Here is a 17,598-nt window from a genome sequence, read left to right on the forward strand (position 1 = left end):
TGTCATCAAAATGTCACACACAGAAACCCTCGCAACTTACACAGAGGCTCGCTGCCTCTACATTACCAGAATGATATGTTGGTGGTGTGGCTCTGCATTAAAAAGGTTGATAAACCTTAAATCAATCAACTTTGCAGTGGAAATCAGCTGCAAGATTAGCGGCGTTAAGTGAATTCCCCACAAACATCCTCGGACATATATATCTCAATAAGCAGGAGGTTGGTGGATAAAATAGACCACAGAAGCTCACGCCTTCTTTTTGAGAGAATATTTCAAGTGACACTAGAAGAGAGACGAATAAAAGTAGCTAGTGGTGTATCACCGGTATCTATTTTTGGGAGCAATATCTTAGGCTACCCTTCAAGCTTCCGGAATACTGTAGTATCTTTCCATTGGAAGTCTTTGTCGCCAAGAAAGTGGATGAAGTAGCCAACAACGCAAGATACAACGTGAAAAAATCAATATTAAGGCGATAGTCTCACATAACGTCAGAGAATGTCCTTAGAAGAAGGATCGCAGTAAATGTAGCAGCTGCATATAAAACTGTGTTTTAGGCCCCAAAAGAGTTCTGGAAACTAATCTTATAAGTTGATTGCCATATGTCTGACTAATGCATTGGCAGACAATTCAGGGTGGGATGGAATTCATTAAGGACATGCAGGATAAATAAGATCATGTACAAGAGCTTAGAATAAAAACACGCATGCTTTTTACTCGAAAGGACTGGTTTCTACTGCGACTATCTGATTCACACTTGAGCCGGATAATCATTAGTAAGGACGAGACATGCAGAAAATGCAGAGAAGTAGGCACGAAATCTCCATTGCTTCAATCCAAACTTTTCTAGAACACGTCTTAAACATCTAGAAGCATCGCAGTTAAAGAAACTAGAAGAAATTTCAAATTTAAACATTCAGTCGCCCGTAACATTCGAAAAGTTCTTTACGTCGCGTAGGACAAATACCTTGACTCAAACCTCTGAACTTTCATCTGACATTACTAAGGAGTCGTAGCTTGATATGTGCCCACTGTTCAGTACAGCCTAACGTAACTAAAGGAGAAAATACATATTTTCTGTTAATGATGTGGAGTTTTGTTGATTTAATTTTTATTCTCTTATTTTGAAGAACAACTGTACAGTAAAGTCTAAGTATGTTTAGTTACTTTTCTTCTTCAATATTGGTGACCGTCAAAACTTGGTTTTACAACTTTCGTTACTGCGATGTTTGCTCACTGCTAACAAAAAGTGTAATCATGAGACTGTTTCACAGCAGTAGTTGACGCTGAAATACCTTCTATGCTATTTTGTGATCGTTGGCAAAACATGGTTTAACTATGTAGTACACACCAGAGGTCAAAAACTACTCGAAACAGTCGACTTAAGCTGAGAGGAGCAGTTTCGAAGAAGGCTGTCATATACCCTGTAAAGATAATGGCCACCGGTTTCTGGGATTAAAAGGGTTTTAATGGCAACAAAACGTTAGGTGCATTTCAGACAGATTATAGAAGCAGAGTATACGTCCAACGATCTAAAATGAGACTATGTTAAGAATTAAAAAGCCAGTTTCCAAGAATTTTCTTTGTCGTTTTTAGACAAAATATCTATCGTGCCGCTCACACAGATATTCAAGAACTCTCTAAATAATAATGTCATCAGCAATGAGAATAAAAGAGAAATCGTCTTTATTTCAATTATATTCTGTAAACCGAACATCCAAGACAAATTTTTGCTTTACTGTGATGGTATATACCACACATACGTTCAAAGTATTGTTAATAAAAATAATTGGCTTATTAACGAAAACCTGCAGTTATTTTGGAAACATTTGCCACTATAAGTATCTGCTCTGCGCAAATACCGCAGAGGGATATGTGGACAAAGCAAAATCTCTGGAGAGGAGGCGCAATGATTTTTTACGGATTGGTCGATTCTTACGAGGGGCTTGACCGCACTAGCACTAGCATCAAGTTTCATCGTTTCAGACTTACATGGGTGGCTGATCATAGCAGAATCGTTGAAAACTGCAAATCTTATGAGTCACATGAAAGGGCATCTCATCATACTGGAATTGAGCTAATGCTAGTCCCCGGGTCTTTAGATTTCTGTAAACCTCGTGAGAGGTCAGTAACCAGAGTTAGTAACTAGCCTATGTGCGACAACGCGATTTTGGGACTATTCATGATAGATCATTGAACTAGTTGCTCTCTATCAGGTTTATTAAGTCACAATGATAAGAGTTCTAACTGGACACCATCTAAGTGTATCCAAGCGTGGCGGCTAAAAGGATCCACACGAAATGTCAGAGTTATATGGAGGAAGGTATTTTGCTCTCGCATGAACGATGGCGAACGGAGATAAGAAAGCACTTAGAACATTCGTAAGAACTGTTTACCGCAAGGCTTCTTAGAGCCATCTGAGTGAAAGTTGAACATCGAAAAAGATAGAACAACGTATGAGCTTTATAGCAAGATTCAGCAAGTTAAGCGCATAAATCTAAGGAATGCGCTGTTTCGGCCTTGTCGTTCACATGTAAGACGATGCTCCAGTGAAAAGTTGATTCAATTCGAGACCCATGAGCGGACAACGAAAGCAAGGGCGCCAACGCATCCAATGTGGAAGGACCAAATGCTGAGTGATCTATCTGCCTTTCGGATGTACCACTGGAATGACCACGCAAAGGATAGAGGCAACTGCCAAATGAGCTATACACACAACACACAACTGTTCTAGCAATAAAACCACACCATATATAAGAATATTTACATACTTGTATAACATATGCATAAATAACGTATGCTGTTGTCTTCCATCATAATGCAGAAAAACGCAACATGAAATGTTCATAATTTAACATGTAAAAAAGTTGTTGGAAGAACTCATAAAAACACACCACAACCGCAGATTACATGCAGTTAAAATGCTGAAAGCGGCAATCGGTTATGCAATCGGTCAGTCGGCTGGCTCGCCAGCACAACATTCAGCAACAAGCAGTCAGGCAGTCCATCAGGCCAACGGAACTATGGAACAGTTGGCGCTTGTTGTGGGCACTTTCGGCAATTTAATTGAAAGCATTTCAATTAATTTTGATTTAATTGACCATTGCAACGCTCAATGCCTTTGATGCAATTATGAAAAACACCCAATGCGTGTAAATGCATGCAAATCCATACATACATAGTACATGTCACATATACATACATGAGTTTAAAAAAGTAAACCAATCCGCGTTACTCTCAATATTTTGACACCCGGCGGCATTTTTCATTTGCATTTGAGCGCAAATATGTGTCATATGCATGTAAGTGTGTGTGCGCATGTGGATAGCAAGGTTTATTATTCAATTTGCGCAATTTAAAAACTTTGAATGAACTGTTTCATGTAAAACATTATTTACATGCTTGTGTGCAACTGAACATTCAACTGTATGATCCCTGTAGCTAAACCAACTAGTTATACACTACTTTGCAACTAGTATGAAATACATGTCTAACTGGTTAGATAACCGCCGTTTAACGTTTGAAGTGTCCACAAGTAGGGATTTGTCAGATTTTGTGCGGAAACTTTAAAAGTTGCTTCCTTCTTGGATTACAGAAATAACTTGTTAGTCTAGAAAGTAACTCATTACATATAAAAGCTTTCTATAATTGGTATAAGTATGGTATTTTACGCTGCAGAAACCAAAATCGTTAATAAGCTTGTGGAAATCCGATGTTCAAGAGGTATTCTACTCAAGATTACAGTCATTTTTTGATAGTTTAAATATTCAACAACTCGGGAACTCGTTAGTCATAATATAAAAGTTAAAAAATATTTTTCTCAGTACAACTTTTTTCGAAACGTTGCTCAAAATAACTTCCAGTGCTTGTCAAGCGATTTACTTTTAATTTCACTGTTGGTCAAAATTTTTACTTTTTATAGTCTTAACGAATTCGAAAAACCTAAAGATGAACTCATACAATCAAGTTTTCGTTAAGCGACCGTTACTTTGCGAAAAAATTGTATTTGTTAAAGGAGCTGCCTTCATATGGCTATGTGCGAATTTGGTATCCCCGCAGAACTTATACGGCTGTGTTGAGCAATACCAAAAGCCCCGACTCTTAGCTCTCACGTCACTGTTGACAGTTCTAACTTTGAAGTCGTAGCTAATTTCGTCTATCTTGGCACCAGCATTAACCCCAACAACGTCAACCTCGAAATCCAACGCAGAATAACTTTCGCCAACAGGTGCTACTCCGGACTGAGTAGGCAATTGAGAAGCAAAGGATGAGTAGGTGTTGCGAGTTTTCGCAAGCTGCGCATCGGCAACGACGAATACTGTAGTCGATGGCCTATACGAGAAATACGATGGCATTAACATAGTTCAACGAATTATAGGACAGCGGTAAGGCTGGCGAGGTCATGTCATCTGAATGGATAAAATGAGTGTATTCGACGCAGTACCCAACGGGGGAAGTAGGGAAAGGGGAACATACATTCCATTAGAAAGACCAGATGGGGAAGGACTTGGCTGCACTTGGAATCTCCAAAAACCGACCGCGTAAGCAGTGCCTACGCAAAGAAAGAAGAAAAATGAATATTCCGCTCTGCATTGGTAGTAACGGTAACAGTAAAAAATCTCTCAGAGAGACCGATGTCTCTGGAAAAAATCAACTATTAAGGATATGACATGGCAACATTTCATTACTACGTATTGACCAATATAAAAGATATAGAAACCAACGGTTTTTTATAAATCCTTACATGCATATATACTATATCATTAATATCTAACAATACGACATATTATTTCCATTAAAGCAGAATATCTGACTTTAATTAAAGTTGCTCACAGATTGATCGGTGTTTTCGACAAAACGTCAGCTATATGCACTGAAGTCCTTATATTCTGTGACTTATTTCCGTAAACGTCATTGGCTTCGATTTATATACATTCTGACAAACAAACACTCGGAAATTGTAATTAAATTCCCCATGTAAAAGATATTTCATAAAAATTTATTTTGCTAAGTTTATTGTCCTTAATTACTATGCCAAATATGGGCGCGATGTGTCAACCTGTTTGTTTGATTACTTAAGGGGTTAGGGGTCATCATAATTTAATTTTTTTTTGCATTTTCGTTTAGTGTAATATCTTAAAAATATTCTCTGAAAATTTCATGTTGATCCGATAATCAGTTTTTGAGTTATTTGACAAATAACAAAAATAGCTCGGGCACTTCAAAGCGCTGGAAACTAAAAACGCGTTTTTTCTCAAAACTATGTTTTTTGAACTGGTGAGAACTGTTAATTTTATGGTGACGGAAAATCGTCAGCAAAGCGTTAGACAAATGGAAAGATATTTCGACAATACGACAGATATTTTTGGTGGACATTTTGGGTATGAAATGCGTTCCTGCTGAATTTTTTTCAAAAAGAGTACCGTAAACAGGTCACTTTGAAAATGCGTGATCGTACAAATTGCGATACCACATTCATGGAGAGTACTGTAACTGCCGTTAAGACAGGGTTTTAAGAGTTTGACATGCAAACGAGTCAACAATCATCTGAATGGAGGAAAAAAATGAGCCGAAACCAAAAACAAAAAAAAAAAAAACTCAAAAATCAAGGTGATGCTTATTGCTTTTTCTTTGTTCTTAGTTTGGTGCATATTAATAAATAAATAAATATTTTCCATGCTATTTACAATTTGGGGGTCACAACGCATTGTAAATTTATTTTGGGAGTTTAGTTAGGAGTTTGGATTTTATCCAAATATAGGAGGTGCCACGTTAATTATCCCATTTTGACAGCGGTTCTTATAGAGCGCTTCATTACCATTTAGGTTATAAAATTTAATGGCTGTGACGTATTTATTTAATAGATTTCAACATATGTAACTTCTATACAATTTGTATTTTTTTCGCTTAATGGCCTTTTTTTTGGTTGTGGCAATGATCCGATTACGTTGTAAAAGCAGCCCCTTGCAAGCCAAGGAACAATTTTATTGGCGTCACTCGGAATTTAACTCGTCTGATTATCCTGATGGTTTATGTATATAACTTTATGTCTGTATTGATTAGTTTTATGTGCTACAGCTACCGTTAGTTGAACAAAATTATTATACTCTGTAGCAATATGATGCGAGAGTACAAAAATAAAGAGTCATAAAGTGGCGCGCACTTGAAGAAGTTGAAAAAAACTCACACGCGTCCTGGTGGTCACGGATTCTACATCAGTGGTAATTTCAAAATTTGGTCTTTGCAAATATCGTATGATCCAAGCAAAATTCACAAAAAAAAAAAAATACAAGTCGATTTTTTGACTTTCACTTCTCTTCTAAAAATATTACCAATTGGAAATTTTCAATTTTTAATTCCTACACTTAGTGAGCCACAAAATTGATCAAGGTATCAATGCGTTCTTAACCCTTCGTTGCAATGTTAACTTCTCGTTGATCTGATAGCTGCATCGTTTCTGAATTTACAGTTATTTTTTAGCCAAATGAAAATTTTACATCATCACAATTCTCCTTTGGTACAGTTTTGCAAATATTTTTGAGTTTTTGTGAATATACGTAGTAAAGAGTAAACCTCTTTCAGATATATTGAAAATACAGTGCTAAATTTTCATTATTTTTATGAATTATTGAGAATGTATAATAAAATGTAAATATTTCCAATGAATTTGGAGAGTTTCTTGCCGTAATAACAAATTCGGTCCTCACACGAATTATATTTGCAAGAGTTATAACGTATTATTGCACATGTGCAATGCCATGCATTTAAGCATAAATTTTTACTTGTAGGGCGCTTACTTATAATGATAGAGCACGAATAATAGAAAACTGGGATGAAAGCAAAGATGAGTATTTAGATGATGGTGATGAAGCAAATTTTGAATTACCAGGAAGAAGGAAGAAGCAATCAATACATAATTTTAAAGAAGTTAATAATTAATATTCTGATGTCTGTTGTTCTAATCCTAAATATACGAAGATATTGGACGCCAACAGTAGGCATGAAATGAATGTAAGACACTATGTCACTGGATAAATTCGAAAAAAAAATAGCAGGCATAGCACTTCGAAATATATACGGCCCCAAAACAACAGAATCAATAGACTTCCTAAGGAAATTGATTTGGGATCAAGTCCCGACATATATAAGGGATATTTCCCCGTAAAAGAACTAAAATTTTTTTTTTTTTTTTTTTTTTTTAACAACTTTTTTTTTTTTTTTTTTTTTTTTTTTTTTTTTTGAAATTACTACACATCTTTTGGCAGCTATGGAAACGTGGAATTTACTCATTCGGCGAACTGGGATCCGAATTTCCAATTTAAAGCTTCTAGACGAGAAATTACGACGAAGAAAGCACGCGAAAAATCCCTTAAATAAGCAAACGTGGACAACTTTCATATACATACTTTAGTAATCGTTACTTTTAATTTCAAACTACTGTGGCAAAACTCTAGAACTAGCAGTTTAACGGTGTGATGCGATATTTGGACGGAAAATAAGTGTCGCTTGTCCAAACGTTCTATCAAAGTATAACAAGTTCATTAAGGGTGTTGATTTGCTAGATTCCCTCATAGGCCGATACAAAATCGAAATGCGCTCTAAGAATTGGTATTTGCGACATATAGGTATAATTCTTATACTTTATTTCTATAGAAAGCACCAGAGAAGTGGCCCTATCACTGAAAATGAAGTGCGGTTGAACCAAATAGATCACTGGCCAACATGGGTGGACACTCGAGTTAGCTGAAAATTACAAGTTGTGACGGATATATGTACAAATGTTAGGTGCAAAAACGTCAAATTAATCTATGTTTCAGCAAATCAACAAATTGCTTCAAAAAATTTCGTATAGAATAAAATAAAATTTATTGTAAAAGTAAAGAGTTTACTTTTGTCCACTTGTATTCAATAAAAAAAGAGCGTATCCATTCAGTAGCCTCCTTGTAAATTCATTAGATTTTCTGCATGATATTGTATATGTGCAATGTTAAGTAACTCTGTTGCTAGAAACACGACAATCATAAAAGTTCAAATTTGTCATCTTATTATTAACACACAATTAAAAATTTGATTCCCACGGAAATTAAATCATGCAACGAAGCGTTAATTGCTGATAAAAATACTGGTAAATATTTTTATTTTTTTATTTTGTTATAATATTATAACATAAAAGAAATCAAACACAATCAAAATTTCATTAAAGAACAACAAAGAAAAGCAGTAGCGAAGCTAAAATATTACTCCTCGCCTGCTGTACCTTAGGCCATAATTCGCTCAATGAGCCGATTTAGCTGGCGCTCGATTTTTCTTATATACCCCACAGGGACTCGATGGAACTAGCATAATAATGTTAATGTGCTGAGCCATTTGTGAGTTTCCCTAGCTCTGTGTTTCGGATCATTATCCCATTGGAACCTATTTTCATCTAAGTCTTCTACTAAGACTCTAATGACTGCACAGAATCTGAATATAAAATTCTGCCATTTATCGTTCTTCGAATATCGCCAACTCACTAACACCATTGGTCGTCACGCGTCCTCCTTCTATAATTAAGCCTCCTCCAACTTTAGCGTAGAGTGAACGTGGTGAACTTATGTACAATTTTGTGCTTTTGCTTCTCCTGGTTCAGTCGCGCCCATCCGATCGCAAACGATTTTAGCCTCATCCGACCGCAAGATCTTCTCAAAGTACCTTAAATTCTAGAAATTGTATTTTTCGCAAAATTTAGCTGGAACTTCCTATGCTAGAGATTCTTTGACTTTAATTCGGTCTTTTAGACTAGCATTTCGTAATTTTCGGCGAATTGTTTCTGCAAAGGTTAAATATTTAATTATTATTATTCTGGGCTATGTCCAGTTGCCACTTTATGGTCCTAACAACATTCCGTTTCTGAACTGAGCTGACGGTTTACCTTATTTTTGACGTATAAAACAGCAACTTTGCTACGAATTTTATTCACAAAATCATCGAAAGCTTTTGGTCTTTATGAAATGCATCACATTCTTCAAACATGTTTTGGAACTCGTCTTAAACTTCATTGAAAATATGTTTGCCAAAAAGCATTAACGACCATAACAGTCCGCTTATGGTAATTGATGAAAAGTTTCTGCAGAAAAGACCGCATAATTTAATTTGTCCCTGAGCTACGAACTCGTCAAAAGAAGGAACTGCTCGGAGCAAACCTGATAACAACGACAGCAGACAGAGAAAGCTGATCTTTTATCAAAACAATTTCTGCATATCTCTATATGTGGCTTCAGAATTTCGCATGCCTCAAAATATTAAAATTAGTACCTTTTCTAACTACGAATTTGTTGTTTTTACTGAAACTCTGTAATTGTTTGCTTGAAGGACGCACACGAAATCGTATCCAAACAGCTTTAACATCGCCACTTTGCCACATCATGCTGCAGGTAATTAATTGAAAGTTAATTTTATTTTTATATTTTTTGTTGTTTTATTTTTACTTTTTACAATCGCACTTTATTTATATTTATTCAATTTTTTATTATTTTGCGACAATTTCTGACATAACAAATTTGCATGCGCCTCGCTTTTTGCCGAATACGAGCGAGCGGATATGCCTGTGCGAATGTGGTCTGGTCATATTTGTTAATGTTGTCCGTTAACAATGAAAAAATTAATATGTGTGTGTGCGTTGTTTTCAATGTTTTGTCTCTCTCCCTCTCTTCCTCTCTTCCTCTCTTCCCCTCGTAAGGAGTGCGCGCCATATCATAAAAATTCAGTGTCACTCATACGCCTCGTGGCGCGTGTAAATCGTTTCCCTGGGCGACAATGCAAATGTTTCGCTTGTTTTATTTGTTTTTTCCACCCGCTGCTCGTTTTTTTTTTTCATAATATGCATTTTTACGCGCGAATCCCTTTGTGTTGGCTTTTTCATGACATCAATTGAAGCGTTTACGTGTATGTTCATGTGCTCGCTCGCTCTCATTAAATTGATCGTAAATTTGCGAGTGCTTAATTAATTTTCATCGAGCACTTTAACTGTAATTTCGTTTGTGGCAATGTTGCCGCTGTTTTTACAAAGCATTTAAAGTTAATACAAAGTGAAAAATAAACATGAAGTCCGGCTAGGAGTAAGCCTAAAGTCAATACTTTTAATTGGCTTTCAACTTTTTTAGAATCGTCCATTTAATGGGGTATTTTCTTTACAATTAACCAACTGCATAAACAAATTTTACTTAGTATTTACTTTCTATCATATTAAGGGGGGAGCCTGCTTTAGAAGCTTCAAAAAATCGATTTTTTTTTTTTGTTTTGCTTAAATCTCTTTAAAAATAATCTGAGAATATGTTTCCAAAATTTTAGATGGGAATTCGAAGCTAGAAGAGAAACAGTGACCGAGCGTCTAGCAAAAATATGAGCGAATGGGCAGAAATTTTTATGAGTCTTTCAAATTGGACAAAATGCAAACGTCCTATCGGAACGAATCAAAATGCGTTTTATTTGGAATTAAAGTCTCTTCTTCGTGAACCTAAAATACCTTAAGAAAGTTTACATTAATCCGGTTTTTAAACGATTTAAAGTAAATTTTTTAATGATTTTTTTTTTTTTTTAATCTGCGGAAAATTTTCATTTTTTCACTTTTTGTTGAATTTTCTTTGTTTACCTAGGAATTACACTATTGAAAATTAAAAATTTGTTTTGTATTTTTGTTTCAGATGAAAATTGCAACCTGCAACTTGCCCGCCACACAGAAATTGCACACTCGAGGCGCCTCCGTAAATTTCTTCAAACATGAAGAATATCTAATATGTAATAATAAGAAAATTTGAGATGACTCTACAAATATTATATATAAGAAAAAATCCTAAAAGTTTCATTTCAATAAGACATTTCTTTCCTTTCCAAAAAAATCCTTGAAAATATAGATTTTTTGAATCCTCTAAAGAAGGGGGTGAGACCAGTCTTTGATAATTTAATTTAATCGCACAATTAGACTTGCCCCCGTCTGAAGAATATGTTTGCTGCAGGTCTATAAAGTAAACATCCGCCTAGGAGAACAACCCACAACAAAAATGATAATAAAACTCGGTATATGGAATATAAAGACGATGCTACGAGCTGGTAAAATAAATGAAAATGGGAGATGGACATCGTGGCCGGTTCTTTACAAAAAGAGGTGGAGGATAACTGACAGCAACGCAGTGATTCAAATTGACCACGTTCTTATCGAAGGCAGAAGAAACAGCTGACAACCGACATGAGCAGTCTATAAGAACCCAACTGCGACAGTGATCACTATTGGTTTTTTGGTTATTTAATTTTCGAATAATTTCCAGCAGAGTTATGGAGAACAACGCAAATTATTTTTCTATCCAAGACGTTGTGGGGGAAACTCTGTTACAGGCTTATGCTTCAATATTTCTGCATGAAAAAATTATCCTATCTTGCCAAAAGTGTGCTAAAAAATGTAAGAAAGGTGCAAATAAAATTACTCAATTCAATTATAAAGGTAATACGGCGACATAAACTCTCGAAAGTTAACGACAAGCAATGCCGCAAATTTTATAGAAAAACATGGACTTCAACCGAGGTTAAACATATGCAAATGCAAAAAAGGTGGCATACTTAAAGAAGAAAATTGTAGAGAGATGGGCTAAACACTTCCAAAAGCGGTTGTATGCTGGCAGGTTTGATTTTTACACGCAACTAAATATAATGTGTTCCGTTGTTCGAATGCCTGACTGTCCAAATGAGCAACCATCATTAATGCAAGAAAAACGAGATGCAATCATAAATATATGAAAAAGTTTAAGTCACCTGGAGAGGATCGTAAGAAACGTAAACATCGTGTTCATTGTGAGAATTCACCACCTGATGACATTGATCTGGAACAGTGAATCGTTGCCAGAAGACTGGAATACAACACTAATAATCCCCTCAAAAAATTCTCAAAAAAGGCGATAAAACACTCAGCAAAAATTCACGAAATTTCCCTTCTCAACACGGTATACATACATGGAGCATAACACAAAATATTTGCGAGGATTGTAAACAGAAAAAAGTCGTCCCTTATTATCAATGATGTTTTTTAGTAGGAAGAGCAACAGTACATAGACCAAATTTTTGTCCTTAAATAGTCCATGAATATTTATTAATTTCAAGCAAGCATTCGAAAGCAACATATCAGAAAAACTATATAAAAAAAAACTGTATAAAAATAGATGATTTCCGAATCTTTCAGAATTAAGTCTGGAACAAGACAAGGTAACACGCTATCGTACACATTACTTAAGGAATCGTCTCCGTGTGACCCTCCGAAAAATCAATTTTAATCTAAAACAAAAATTTTCAAAAGATTATTAATCTGTAAGAAAGTCTATCCTGCTATGGAAAGTTTTGTTTTGTTTGAAATTTGGCAAAATGGCGGCAGTATGAACAAAAAGTATCGAATTTGGCCCTTTTTTCGACAATTTTTCATTGAAAAAAAAATAGGAAGATTTAAAAAAAAGAACGTCCATAGCGCAATAGTGAGTGATGTTAAAAATGTTCTCTCCAAATTGGAACTAGATACCTTCAAAACTTTTCCTTTTTGAAAAGCACCATTCTGAAAAAAAGGCGTTTAAGTTGGAGTTGCTATATTCCACACTCTGCATCCTTTCCACAAGAAACGCTGTAGCAACTGTAATATGTAATTTGAATTTCGCTTTCAAAATTTGACAAAACATTTATTATATTGGATACTATCCGATAATGCAACAACAAAATCGTTTTTCGACAAATATCACACTGAAACGATCCATTACATACTTCTCTGCTGTCCAATCGATAAAATAAGTGACGCAAAGAGAACTGGACTCTTATTAGTTAGTACCACGTTGATATTAGCATACGTGGACGATATCGGAGCAGAATCATGGACGCTACTGACTAAACTGCAAGTTGTCGATATACAAACTCCAAGGAAAATGTTTGGATGAATAACAGCAAATTGAGTAAAAGGTGGAACAATGAGCTAGATCAGCTTGTACAATGTACAATGTGAAATACGCTTTATCAATGTACAATTACTAACCAGTAACACAAAGAATACATAAAGCAGCTTGACATATATAACTATAAAGAACCGCCAAATGATCGACACGTTTGGCTGGCGATTGTGCAACAGGCCAAAGATCTCAAAGATTTGTTGCACCAGAATATGATGAGCTGTTACAACACTAATTCGAGCATGGGCACATGGCATAGCAGATCCCTCCATCTATATTTCACTTCTCCTCTTCTCTCATATGAATTGGAAAAAGCGGTAGGTATCAGGTTTCTGTTGAATAGAGCAGTCTTCGACTTATTCGAAGCTGGCTCGTCCGGTGAAGTCCCCGTTTGCACTGATCAGTGGTCTCAGGGGTGCACCAGGAAAATCATGTTTCCCTCGAAAAATAAGTTCGGACATAGTAGCATTGCCTATCAAATAGATCTTACCAACTTCCTGAAAAAATCAGGTTCAATTAAAAAGTTTGCTGTATAAAGATTTAAATTTGATAAAATTTGTAGGGCAGCTATATCAGTGTAGTGGCCAAAAATTGGCGGTTCCGACAAATATGCTGCTTGAGGAAAAGCTGTCTGCAAATTTTAGAACGATGCAGATAGAAACCGACTCAGCTCCTCACGTTGTTCTGTTATAGAAATATTCTCACTCAATGAAAGATATTTAATTTGAAGAAACCACATTGAGTTATAAACATTTGGTCATTCGAACCTGATTTAGAGCTCTTACAAATGCTTTTACATTTATTTTGTCTATTTTACAGACAGGTGTAGACAATATAAAAGCCCAGTTATTTATATAGGCGAATTAAAAAAACTGTAAGACGACTGTATATTCCCGCATATTAAATTGCCTACATAAGCCATATTAGTAAAAAACCAAATGCGGTAACTAGGCTGCTATCCAAAGAAATGTTCAGCGGTTGTGAATCGAGACACAGCAAGCATACACTCTTCAAGGAGTAACAGTAAGCATACTTTTTGAGAATATTACCATTTACGAAGAAAATTACACTTTAAATGGCCAGCAAAAATTTTTAGAAAATTTAAAAATGATTAGAGAACTATATCTTCAGTTTTTTTTTTTTGTTTTTTTTTATGGCCTTATAGAGAACATCGCAAATTATTTTACTCTCCAAGACGTTCTGGGAGAAACTCTGTTATAGGTTTATGCTTCGATATTTCTGCATGAAAAAAATATCCTATCTTGCCAAAAGTGTGCTCAAAAATGTAAAAAGGTGCAAATCAAATTACTCAATCCATACTTAAGAAATAAATTCACAAAAAAGGATTTTTTTTACCTTGGAGCCCTAACCCCGCTCTTAAAAGCAACCCCATGTCGGGTGACAACATACATACAAACACACACATGTATACTTATTTTTAAATGAATAAATTAGATTTAAGAATTGTATAAAAGAAAAAGAAAATAAAAAAAGACTTAAATAATTCTCAAAGACAAATCTGCAATTATTTTCCCTCACCCGTGGTAGGAAATAATTGGCATAGCTTGTCTTCTCATAACCTTTATAGGGGATTTGGCGTTTTCTTTTAGGAGTAAAAGCAGAAAAACAAAAAATGTATAATAAAACATAATTTGACAGGTTGACATACATATGTAATAATTTGTTATGTACCGGCACTAAAACCAATAAATCCTCATATATTTGCAAACAAAAAATTATGTCAAATAATGACTTTTGATCGCTGCAATTTATCATTAAAAAGAAATATGTTTACAAAAAAAACTAATTAATACATATTTTAGCATGTTAGGACAGTCGTGCATTTCTGAATGATTTCTATATAATCTATTTTATTCGAAAAAGTGCAGGGGCGGGAGTGACTAGGTGTAGCTGGCGGTGTAATAGTGTCATTAAGCGTTCCACTCCCGCAAGACGGTGCATGTAAACGCTTTGTTTTTGGCAATTTATCGAAATAAATTCCAATGCTGACAGATTAAGATTGCTTATGCCACCCTGACCTGCCTACACATATGTATGTGTATTTGTGTGTGTATGGGTGAACATGTGAGCATTAAGTGAATAAATACATGTGACCGACTGGTCAACGAGCATTGATTATTGACATTAAATGTACACACATATATTAACAAGAGCATGCAGAGCAAATACGGATGAAATCAACCATGAAACCACACACACAAGCACCCATACACAAATACAAATAACGGACACACTGCACTGCTGCCAAAATAATTGTTATTGTTCACAATAAAATTGTAATTAACTGCGTGAATTGATTCTTAATTGTATTAAGCCGTGTGCGGATATGCAATGTATTGATGTTACATTATATTCGTATGTACGTGTGGGTGTGTGTGTGTGTGGATACATGTGTATACTTGATGATAAGCCGAACATGCCCGCAGCACGCCCGCTGTGCCAGGAGGCAATGACGCATGGCGATGGGCGATGAAACTCGATGATATTGGCATTACACTTGTTGTTGTGCTTAATTAAATGCTAACATACACACACACATATACAAGCGTACATGCACACATAAGCGATTTTGTAGGTTCTTGCCAAATTGGTTTCTGCGCAGCTGGTCAAGAATGCCAAACACAACCATAATGAATGAAAAACGACAACTACGGACGTCTAAGGAGGAAGGAAAGAAAGCGAAAATAGCGAAAGCATGCGGTGCGAGGAATAAAATTAATCTTGCAAATGTTAGAAATGAAGAATATGGCGGGCACACATGTTAATCACTGTGTAGTAATAACATTAAGACACGCTCACAGGCGCACGCTATGGCAACTTAAGTAGTTACATATATAGGCATGTGTGTGTGTGTGCGCGTAGCTAAAACTGGTTTATTTGATTACATTTGCGATTGCTGCCGTTACACCGAGTTGCCTTGTGTATATGGCGGAGGCGTATCAAAGTTGGCGAAAAGCTTTGAAGATGCAGACATCAAGCCGAAGTTTTGCGCTCGCACAAATAAAGCAGACGGCAAAAGATACTTGAACAAAATAAATGAGTGGTTTGGCTGAAAGTAATTCATTAATAACTAGATATATGCTCGAATGCACACACACACACTCACAGCCTGTCGCCGCGTGTCAATGTTTTATTTTTCGCTCAACATGACGTATGAGTAACATTTTTAATAAATTTGTATTAAGTTTATGTTCTGGTCCAGGGTCTCAAATTGAGAACACTCTTTTGGCAATTAAAAAAATACTATTGATATTTTTATCAACTAATTACTCATATTTCAAAAATACACAAACCAAAAAAATTTAAAAACAAAATCAGAAAGTTACAAGTCCTTTAAGTAGTAAGAAAAAATAAATAGGACGAGTTCTCGTCGTCACGATTTCTACCCTATTGATCGTTTCACACTTAAAATAATGATGGATTCTTTATTATTATAAGTTTTTTAACCTACTTAGAATTTTTTTTTTTTAATATTAAAAATATAAGTTTTTTTTATTTTTTTATAGTTCAAATAATAGAAGAGTATTGAAAGAATATTTGTGTCAAATTTCAAATAAATCGAATCATCTCAAGTACTAGCAATCATAGCTGCCACATCGAAAAAATATAGGGGTTTTTAATAGAGCACTATAAAAGTAGACCGATGCTATGAGAGGCTCTTAATGGGACCAGGGTCAAAATTGAACGATACGCGTGACACCGCACACTTTGTAGTGAAATCACATATCACTGAAGTCGCCAGACCGATTTCAAGAAAATTTGGTACGTGACATTCCCCTTACATTCCTATGTTACTTTGTGAAAATGGGCTAAATCACACTTCACCCACGACTACTTCCAATATAACACAATTTTAAATTGCATTTGAAGCTTTCACTTTCCAGTATGTAAATCAAGAACGAATTACTATATGAGGATAAAACATTGCACGAACAGTGCCTTATGACTGAAAAGTGCTTGTATCGTACCAAGACTGCTTAATATGTGGACTCAGTATTTATTGTTGACATTTTACCGAAAATATCGGTCAATGTGTGTTATGTATAAATGAAATTCAGAGACAATCCTTCTTTGATAAATACTTCCCTTAACCCCCATATGGGTAAAATAAAGATTTTCGAACTTTTGAGTGACTTCATACTGCATACATCAGGCAATATGTGAGTTATCTTAATAAAACCCCATATAAATAACAAACGTTATATACCTGAAGGTATTTCCCTGTTTCTAATCATTCTAGCTTGCAAGAGAATGAAATGTACCGTATATGTATGTATATCCGAACTTTCTGGTGTTTCTCTTAAAGTTTTAATTTAAGAGTCCACCGGCCGAGTTACGATACGAAAACGGCTGCAATTCGAAATAATTTGACTTTTTTGAAAATCTAAACTACCTAAAAACGAATTTGAGGGATCGGTTCGGTTTTTTATCTGTATAAATAAATACACATTCATGACGAATACGAAATGATTTTTTTATATTTAATTATTGGGTGTACAATAATAAAACACGTACGTAAAAAAATGTGCTGCACGACCGCGGCCGCAATTTTGCTCTAAAAGAAACATTTCATAAACATTAGTAATATGTAGGGAAGTCGCTATCAGCCAATGAAGCTTATATATAT

General features: G+C 35.3%; 1 protein-coding gene across 2 annotated transcripts in view; it reads right to left on the bottom strand.

Moving 5' to 3' along the window:
- LOC108974921 overlaps positions 1-17,598 on the bottom strand; it is a 164,135-nt gene that overhangs the window by 142,942 nt on the left and 3,595 nt on the right. The window lies entirely within an intron of this gene.

This window comes from Bactrocera latifrons, unplaced genomic scaffold (genome assembly GCF_001853355.1).
Source record: "Bactrocera latifrons isolate USDA-ARS-PBARC rearing strain unplaced genomic scaffold, ASM185335v1 scaffold_6, whole genome shotgun sequence".
NCBI classification, from domain to species: domain Eukaryota; kingdom Metazoa; phylum Arthropoda; class Insecta; order Diptera; family Tephritidae; genus Bactrocera; species Bactrocera latifrons.